The sequence below is a fragment of the Ostrinia nubilalis genome, chromosome 23 (genome assembly GCF_963855985.1).
Source record: "Ostrinia nubilalis chromosome 23, ilOstNubi1.1, whole genome shotgun sequence".
In the NCBI taxonomy this organism is placed as follows: Eukaryota; Metazoa; Arthropoda; class Insecta; order Lepidoptera; family Crambidae; genus Ostrinia; species Ostrinia nubilalis.
Genome location: NC_087110.1, coordinates 2,765,907 through 2,774,948, shown reverse-complemented (window position 1 = coordinate 2,774,948; position 9,042 = coordinate 2,765,907). Strand labels below are relative to the sequence as shown.

The 9,042-nt window shown below is 36.6% G+C and overlaps 1 long non-coding RNA gene across 1 annotated transcript; it reads right to left on the bottom strand.

Moving 5' to 3' along the window:
* Positions 1–4,332: 4,332 nt before the first annotated feature.
* LOC135083353 (uncharacterized) lies at positions 4,333–5,147 on the bottom strand. Its single transcript, XR_010259584.1, has 3 exons — positions 4,944–5,147; positions 4,610–4,748; positions 4,333–4,524 (listed from the first exon to the last, which is right to left on the bottom strand). It is a non-coding gene; the product is annotated as an uncharacterized LOC135083353 (long non-coding RNA).
* Positions 5,148–9,042: the final 3,895 nt, after the last annotated feature.

The following is a 9,042-nucleotide window of genomic DNA, read 5'->3' as shown; positions in this document are numbered from 1 at the left end:
CTAGATAAAAAGTTTGACTCTTTCACAAGTTCTGGATCTGATTGCAATACAATCAGTTATAAATGACAGAATAAAAGCATTTAATTTCGTATTTTAAAGATTATTCCGCTATTATTTTTAGTATTGACAAGGACATCCACAGGAACATATAAAATAGTATGTGCCTTTTCAGTAAGAGAACTTTCCAGCATTCAATACTAGAGTTTTCTAAATTCCAACAATAGGAACTAGTTCCGTAAATTCTTTTTGAAAGGTTTTAGAAACCAAGGCACAGACTGAAACACCCTTCAGATGTCGTCTCTACGCCATCCTTTGTACAAATAGTCTGCAATAGTGGTTCCCAAACTGTAGCCTATGGGCTCGGGACACTAAGCCCATCGATCGGCTTGGTGTCGGCTTTGACTTTGACTTTGACCTTTGACAACATGTCAAAATTAGACTGCATTAGGGTCTCTAACTTTCATGAGTCGACAGCTAGTATTATAGGCTTATCAAAAACCCGAAAAAACAAGATAATGCTAAGTTGTAATCGTAGGAGATCTACCACTAATAATTTGAACGTTTTTGAGTTAGCTGGCACTGATAACTGGCTTATTAGGTTACAGTCAACTTTGCACAAATTATTTTACGTTTCTGGAACTATTGTTATCATTATTATAAAAAATATTTAGTACTATTTACATGGTAAAAGGAGCAGATGTACCATGAAGCCAGCCAAAACTTAGGCTGGGTTGCACCATCTTACTTTAACTTTGACAAACGTCAAAAATCTGTCAAACTCCATACAAAACACTGGTTATCGTCATAGCTACTGTTAAAGTTAGGTGGTGCAACTTAGCCTTACACTCATATTTTATTGTTCAATAGTAGCGATACAATTTTCTATGTAAAACAATGTTAACAGCATTGTTGTGTTCCGGCAGTTAGAGGTAAAATAGCCAGTTCCTCCGTGATTGAGGATTCCGGGTGAAGCTCGCTTCCACCTTCGGCCTGATCGTCACTTACCATCAGGTGAGATACAGGCCAAGAGCTTCCGCGTTGTAGATAAAAAAAATACGTGACAAACAAAATAGTTAGTTCACGTTATTTGGTGAACAATGAACTTATGCCCACGTTGACAAATAAAAGTTGGCTTAACAGCATAATACAAAAGTTGATGGTTGGACTATCTTGAAGAAGTTGCTGGGAAAAGTTCAAAAGTTTAGGAACCGGTGGTTTCCAAGCTTTAGGTCCAACTATACAAGCGTATAGTACCTACTATTGACTGTAAGCCGATTGAAGCATAATAGGATTAGGGTCTCAATACTTAAAGTCACTGATAGTGAGATAGACTTTTTATGCAAATTGGATGAAGCTTTGGAAAATTCAACCTAAACTTAATATCTTTAGGTCGTTGTATTCCTTGTTTTGTGAATGTTGAATAGATTTTCTTATAATCACTTTTAATCAAAGGCAAATCATTGTATTAGTATGGACAGATCTGTGTTATTCCATAAAGGTAGCAGGAAGGCGCTGGATGCAGCCCGCTACCTACCGCGAATCATTGGAAATCTTTGGAAGAGGCTTATGTTTGCAGTGGACCTCCTAATGGCTGATATGATGATGATGATATTTAGATGTATTAGCTGACCTAGCAAACGTTGGTTTACATCTTAGGTGTAAGAAGAATTGTTAACGTTCTATTCTCAGCCCTACTGAATCAATTGGTTGAGCAATTTCGGAGGAGTTTTGTTTCAAAACGGTGTGACACGAGAATTTTTATATAGTAGATGGCATTTGTGGTTGCACTGGGGCATCTACCCACAAGGTGGACCGACGACATCATAAAGATAGCAGGGAAGCGCTGGATACAGGCCGCTACCAATCGATCAACATGGAAAGCATTTGGGGTATCTTCAGCAGTGGACGTCCTATGGCTGAAAATGATGACTGGGGCATCTTATACAGTGGAAATAGGTACTTTTTCGCAACATAATGTATAGCTTGTGGTTTCGACTGTACTATGTATAGTACACATTAATCAATCTCTACAGCATTCAAGACTAGCTCCTATGTCCATTCTCCAAATAGGTATCTATGCTTGCTCTAGCAAGGACTACGTTATGTTGATTACCTAGTTCCTAGTGTTTGCTTTGTACCCATGTGTTTGGTCACAGACAACAACAAACATTGGCGGCCAAAGTCAACCACAGCCTAATTTTAAAGGTAAACTAGGACACTCGCTGAGTAGTTAAACGTTTATACAAAAAGCTAGACATTCTTGCGCTGAATTTTTTTGATAGACTGTGACATAGTTTAGTGCATTAAATTCGCCTTATGTACAAATTTATTTTGGCATTAAAGTTTAAATAAATAAATAAACATAGAACACATCGATCTGTGCCTCTACCATGAGTTTACCTACCGAGCATCTCGCTATCGAGGGCGTAAAAAAATGTATGGCAAATTGTACAGCGCCTCTAGCGGTTAGTAGCTGAACCACAGCAAAACTAAAAACACTACCATGAGTTCATCTCAAATCGTTAGGTAAAAAACCTATCTTAATTGAATACGATAGCACGGTAATACTATCATACAGTATTGTAACTTCATATAAACGGACGAAACGCGAGCTTTCCTTCGAAATTCAAATCTCGGTATGCGCTCGACATGCAAAAGTCGGGGGTGTCGCGAATGTGCCACAGTAATAAACGGATGATGTGTTATTTTATAAACAGTAAGCGCTCTTTTTTTATAAAAATTATTACAAGTACCTATTTATACAGGGTGTTAGGTAAAATTCAAATTATTAAAATTATATTATCAATTTTCTGACTTCACCATACCATTTATAATTATACATACACATGTTAACATGAACTAGTGTCGGCATAAAAACCTATTTACCTAACACCCTGTATAATAATCAAGCATTTTGTTCGCCTCATTTTACGGTCGAAAATTTATAAGATTTGTTACTAAATCTTAACACAAATATATTTTTTTAATTAAATCCTAAACAACATGCATGTTTATCCTATTTCATTCACAAAATATTTTGTTTGTCAAAATACAATCACAAAAAACATTTACAAAACTAGATAGAAATTCTAAGTAGGCAGATGTAATGAAAATAGGGTCTGCAGGTGAGCAGAGCCCTATCGCATGTTGTCATACCGTGACGTTCCGAGCCGCTGTTGACATTTATTTTAAAAATATGGTCGAGTTGGAATACTGTATAGATAGTATTACCGTGACGATAGCGACTAAAGTTTTTATTAAGTTTCATACAAATAACTTACCATGAGTTGCAATTTTCAAAGATGTCATCGAAAAATACCTTAGCTGTCACAGTAACGTAACTCACTGGCTTATTGACGTGTGAAAAGCAAAATAAAATTGTGGTTTTAGGTCATTTTAGGTGTTTTCTTTATTAAATTATGTAGAAAAGAAGTTTATTACGATGGAACATGTTATCAGCATGTGGGCAGACCTCCCACTAGGTGGACCGACGATCTGGAGAAGGTCGCGGGAAGAACCTGGATGCGGGCACATTGTGGAGATCCTTGGGGGAGGGAGAGGATGCTGCGTTTCCCAGAGATATGCGAGGGAATTGTGTCGTGCGAAGATGTCTAGCTGTGCTGTGAAAATGTGTGCGGGTTTCCACCAAAGCTGTGCGAGGAAAATGTATCGTACGAGGATGTGTAGTGCTCATTAGTGTTGTACAGCCTGAGCCTTTTCTACCAGAGATGTGCTGACCGAGGCGAGGTAAATGAAGCGATTCTATTGGTTCTTTACAAACACATCCTTCGCTACGCATCCTCGCACATCTCTGGTGGAAACGCAACCTTACGAGATCATGATAGAAAGCTTCTTCTTCTTCTTTTATTATGGCATGATAGAAAGCTAATCCGACAATGAATATGTATTTTCATAAGTTGAAATTTACTTTTGTTTTTAATCAGTCTGTGTATTATGTATTAGGTTTTGAGAAATAAATAGTCAATAAAAATTAATCATTTTATTTTCAACTAGCTTTTACCCGCGGCTTCGTCCGCGTGAAATTTAGTTTGTCACAGATCGTCATAATTATAGCCTATATGTTAATCTGGGTTATAAAACAATAATACTGTAAAGTTTCATCAAAATCCGTTGAGTACTTTTTGCGTGAAAGAGTAACAAACATCTAGACATAATGACATCCAAACTTTCGCATTTTTAATTTAAGTAGGATATTAGTAAGATATGTATTTACTTATTATTACTGACGAGATTGCTACCATGTATGTTTAGTGACCATGAAAGATTAAAACAATATAATGTATTTAATTAATTATAATATCTCAAGTTTTACAATAATAAGGTAGGTATATCCATCCAGTTACCCTAGGTCTTTATTATGGATTTAATTTACAAGTAGGTAAGCACTCTGCTCTAATCCCTTTGGCTTCAGGGAAGAACCTGGAGCGCCACCAGTCCAGTGTTCCCTTGGCAGCTCTGTGTATGCGAGTTGCCTTCTTCTTGCTGTTTAAAGTCACTCCACACCTTAACAAATAAACATTACAAATAATAATGACGAAATAAGATAAAAGCAATCAAAATGAATAAAGTAGTAGGTATTTATACACACTTTTCTCAATTTCTCAGTAGTTTTCGTGTCGCCGGTGGCATCAGCATTTCACGTTCGCGTGTCCGTTAGTTCCACCCACCGTTGACTATTGTTGGCTCTTTCTTGGTGCCCTTCAGTGGGCATACTCAGATCGCCATATCTATAGAAAAACAACTTTATTGTATCTAGAAAATATAAATCTAGCACTCATATTACTGAATTTTAGCTAGGCACGTGGAAGTTATGCTGGAAAGGTTGTATTTCTCCAAAAAAAACAGCTCAAAAATTATTCGTTTAATGCGTTTAATATCAAAATTCCTCCACCACATATTATGTTTATTTTTACTTAACTTACCTTTCCATAAATTCTACAATCGGTTTAAACGGATAGGCGCAGGTTCTCATTTTCCTATCGTGGTTAAAATCCAATTTTTTGTGGAAAATTATTCATCAATAATCCTTCAACAAAACATGTTTTGTTATCTGTTGTCATGACAACAGCTGCGTCAAAGTCGCAATGACAAGAAATAAACAATACAAATTTAAAATCATCATGTTAATTCAGCATTAAGCACTGGTCTAGGACACTTAAATTTTGCAGTGTTATTTTTGACATTTTTGTTATTTCCTACTCTATCTTTTCTATACAGTTAGAAAGGAGCGGCATTCGTTCTTTCATTCATCCATTCATAGAGTGTGAAGTTGGATACATTAACATGCTCACCAACATGACATCACAAAACCATCGAATTATCGCTAGCGAGTAAAGTATACGGTAATTGAACTCATGGTATGATTTTAATGCAAACTTCATCGATCCACGTTTAAACTCTATCGACTGTAGTATACGAATACAAGTTTTCGATGGCAACTCATGGTAGAGGCACTGAAATGGCTAGGGTAAAGTTACGATTAAACAAATTCTATTTAAAAAAGCGAAAGGTCACAGACTTATTGACTGAGTGACTCACTCACTCATCACGAAATGTCAGAAACTACAAGCTAGGAGTCTTTAATTTTGCATGGGGGTTCCTTTTAGAACGTAGGTGCTCACTAAGACGGGATTTTGCAAAATTCAACCCCTAAGGGGTAAAACGGGATCCGTACGAAGTCGCGGGCGGACCGCTAGGTAAAGATAAGATTGAAATATAAAAGACTAACAATTTTTTTTGTTTCCAGATTCCAAGAAAGAAGATCATACGATGGTAAGTCACCACACATTTAAATTTAGTGAGTAACTATAATTGTTTATTGAAATCTTCTCGATCCGACAAACTAGAATAAGCCGTTGCCATTTTTCTCTTGCTCCCCATTATCCCAAGGACGTCTTAAAAGGCTAAGGGACAATAAACCGGCAGACATTGATGACTGGGTTTGTTGCGGCGCTTCTTCTCATCACTGAATGTTGTCTCGAGGCGCTGGTAGAGGAAAAAAAAGAATGAGACATGTGTATTATTGTGTAAGCCCCTTAAAAGCATTGACGATTTGTAAGTACTAATTCAATTAGTCTATATGTATAAATAAAGGTTATTTTTATTTTGAATAAGAGAACATCAGACCTGCCCATTGCCCAACCCGTGTGAGCTAGCCAGCCAGGGTGGAGTATAGGTCGAATTCTCCATTTACCTCGTAACTGCTGAGGGCTAGCCTGCAGTAGAGACTGAATGATGATGATGATAATGTTGATGTATGTTGATGATTCACTAAACCATCAATTTCTTTTGAATTTCCAAATAATTTCCACAACCTAGTTCCATCTAAAAAGAATATTAAGAATCCTTCCCCACTCATTTCGTAGCTTTCATCCAGAACGAATGGTGTACAGGAATGACATCCAAAATCCGGTTCTATCCGGATCAAACAGGATTCCTGCAGCGGGTATGCAAATTCCGACAAGATCAAGAGGGTTGGCTAGGGATGGGAGTGAGTATATCGATTATGTAACAATCGTAATTTATTTAAAATCGATTTAAGGCTTTCATTATTTTGTTGTTACATTCCGACAAGATCAAGAGGGTTGGCTAGGGATGGGAACAACCATATCGATTATTTAGGCACAATCGTAATTTCTCTTAAATCGATAACCTATGTATCTAAAAGTCATTACTTAGTTACATTATGTTTTGATTTATCCAACTCCAGGTCGATGTGAGGAGTGTAGACCATGGAAAATTAGAAAGAGTCATACTCCTGCAGTGGAAGCAACCTGATGGTGTGATTTGAAGTTAATAAACTTACATGGTTTAGTTCGTTCGTTTCAGCCAAATGACGTCCACTGCTGGACAAAGGCCTCCCCCAAGGTTTTCCACAATGAACGGTCCTGCGCTGCCCGCATCCAGGCTCTTCCCGCGACCTTTACCAGATCGTCGGTCCACCTAGTAGGAGGCCTGCCCACGCTACGTCTTCCAGCCCGTGGTCGCCACTCGAGAACTTTCCTGGTTTAGTATTCATAGTTAAATTCTCATGGTATTCATTACTAACTTTTCTGTAATGGATAGTTTATAATGTCTGTGTTTCAAAAGACGACAAAAAACTCCTTAACGTTAAAAAACATCACTATAGGTTGCATCTGCATTCTGCCTCCTTCGAGTATTTTTTTTTATCAAAGGAAGTGAAAAATATATTTTTCATCGATTAAAAGTAAAATATCGTATCGATTTCTAACGTCCCATCCCTAGGTTTAGGATGTGGCAGTGTTATTAGCAAAGTTCGGAAACCGTTCCCATTTTGTGGGTACTGTTACATCTATGTTACAGGCGGTCGGGTTAAACCCTACTCGAAAGGATGAGGCTGGTCTGGTGAGTCTCGAGTTCGAGTTCTGTAAGGGACAAAAGGGTCGAACAGCATCTTTATCTTCTAAGGGCTGATTTTTCAATCGTCGGATTACTTTTAACTGAAGAATAAGTTTGGCACATTAACAGTTTTAGTATGGGAATTATGTCAAAATGACAAAGTTATTTGTTGTTGTTGTTGTTATCCGACGATTGAAAAATCAGCCCTAAGTGATAAAAATTGTATCATGGTAAACTCAGTCACCACAGAATGTCTAGAGGTAAAAAAGTAGTTACAGTAGGTTACAATGTTTTCAAAAGCAGTTACGGTTCTGACTACGCATTCTTGTTGATTGAGAGTGACCTTATGACCTTATTAATCTGTTATTAATCTGCCATGAGATTGTTTATATATTTATTACTTTACTAACTTTCCGCCTGCGGCTTGTCTGTCACAGAAAAACTTTATCACGCGCGTCCCTGTTTCAAAAACCGGGATTAAAACTATTCTGTCAATTCCCGGGACTCAAAATATCTCTATGCCAAATTTGACAGACAGAGTTACTTTCGCATTTCTAATATTAGTATAGATAGTATTGGTGGATGTTTGTTTATCTTCATGCAAAAGTGTTTTGCATAAAAAAATATGTCCACACAACGGGCTTTTCCTCACTAAATTCCAGTTAAAAGGTTAATCTGTATATCAATGAAAGCATATTTAATAATGTATATTGATAAGTCCGAATTCGAATATTAATTAATCTGCTGATTAACTAAAGGGCGATTTAAATAAATTTAAGCAATTTTAATATTCATTAGACCGCGAGTTAAATTGGTATTGAAAAGTGTTTATGTTGCATTAGTATTCGTAGTTAAATTACATCTGAAAATACGCTTAAATCTACAATAAACTGTACTTTAGAAGAGTATTTCAATACATTACTTCCTATGCCCTTACGAGCATGTCATGAAAAATACTGAGCGGGAGCCTATTGATGCAGTGGCCCACTATTTTCTATATTCGTTTTGTGTTGTTTATTGTTTATAAATTGTGCTTACTGTGATCAATAAAGTCTATTCTATCTTATTCTATTATATGAAAACTTACAAACAAAAACTTTACCTCATTAAAATTAGTTAGTGTGGATTGGTGTGAATTTAAAACTTCCTACACTTAACAAAAAAAAAATGTGCGTAATTCATTGAGAGGATGTGTCTTTCTGCTTATTTATTGCAACTAACAACATAAATGTCTTCCCCTTCAAACTAAAATACACAGCACACATTTTCAAAGCCATAACAAGAATTTACATGGAACTGGCCGAATCCAGTTTGATCCGGATATATCCGGATTTGCCTGCGATCCGGCAACGAGCCAATCAGGTGTTGTAAATGAACGGAATGTATGATATTATGTATGGGCTTAAAATTAATGAATTCCCAGTAATATCTTATTATTTACTAAAGCTCTAGCATCATCATTTCACAATCATTTATACCACTTAAGAAGGTTCTATGCTACCACTTACTGGTATAGTTCCTAACAGACTAACAGCCTATCAGGAACTAATAATGCACAGAGATATCTGGCAGATAAAATTATTGGTATCAGCAACATTTACTTATTAGATGGATTTACTTTTTAGATAAGTTCAGGCAACAGTACATCAGACTATACATTAT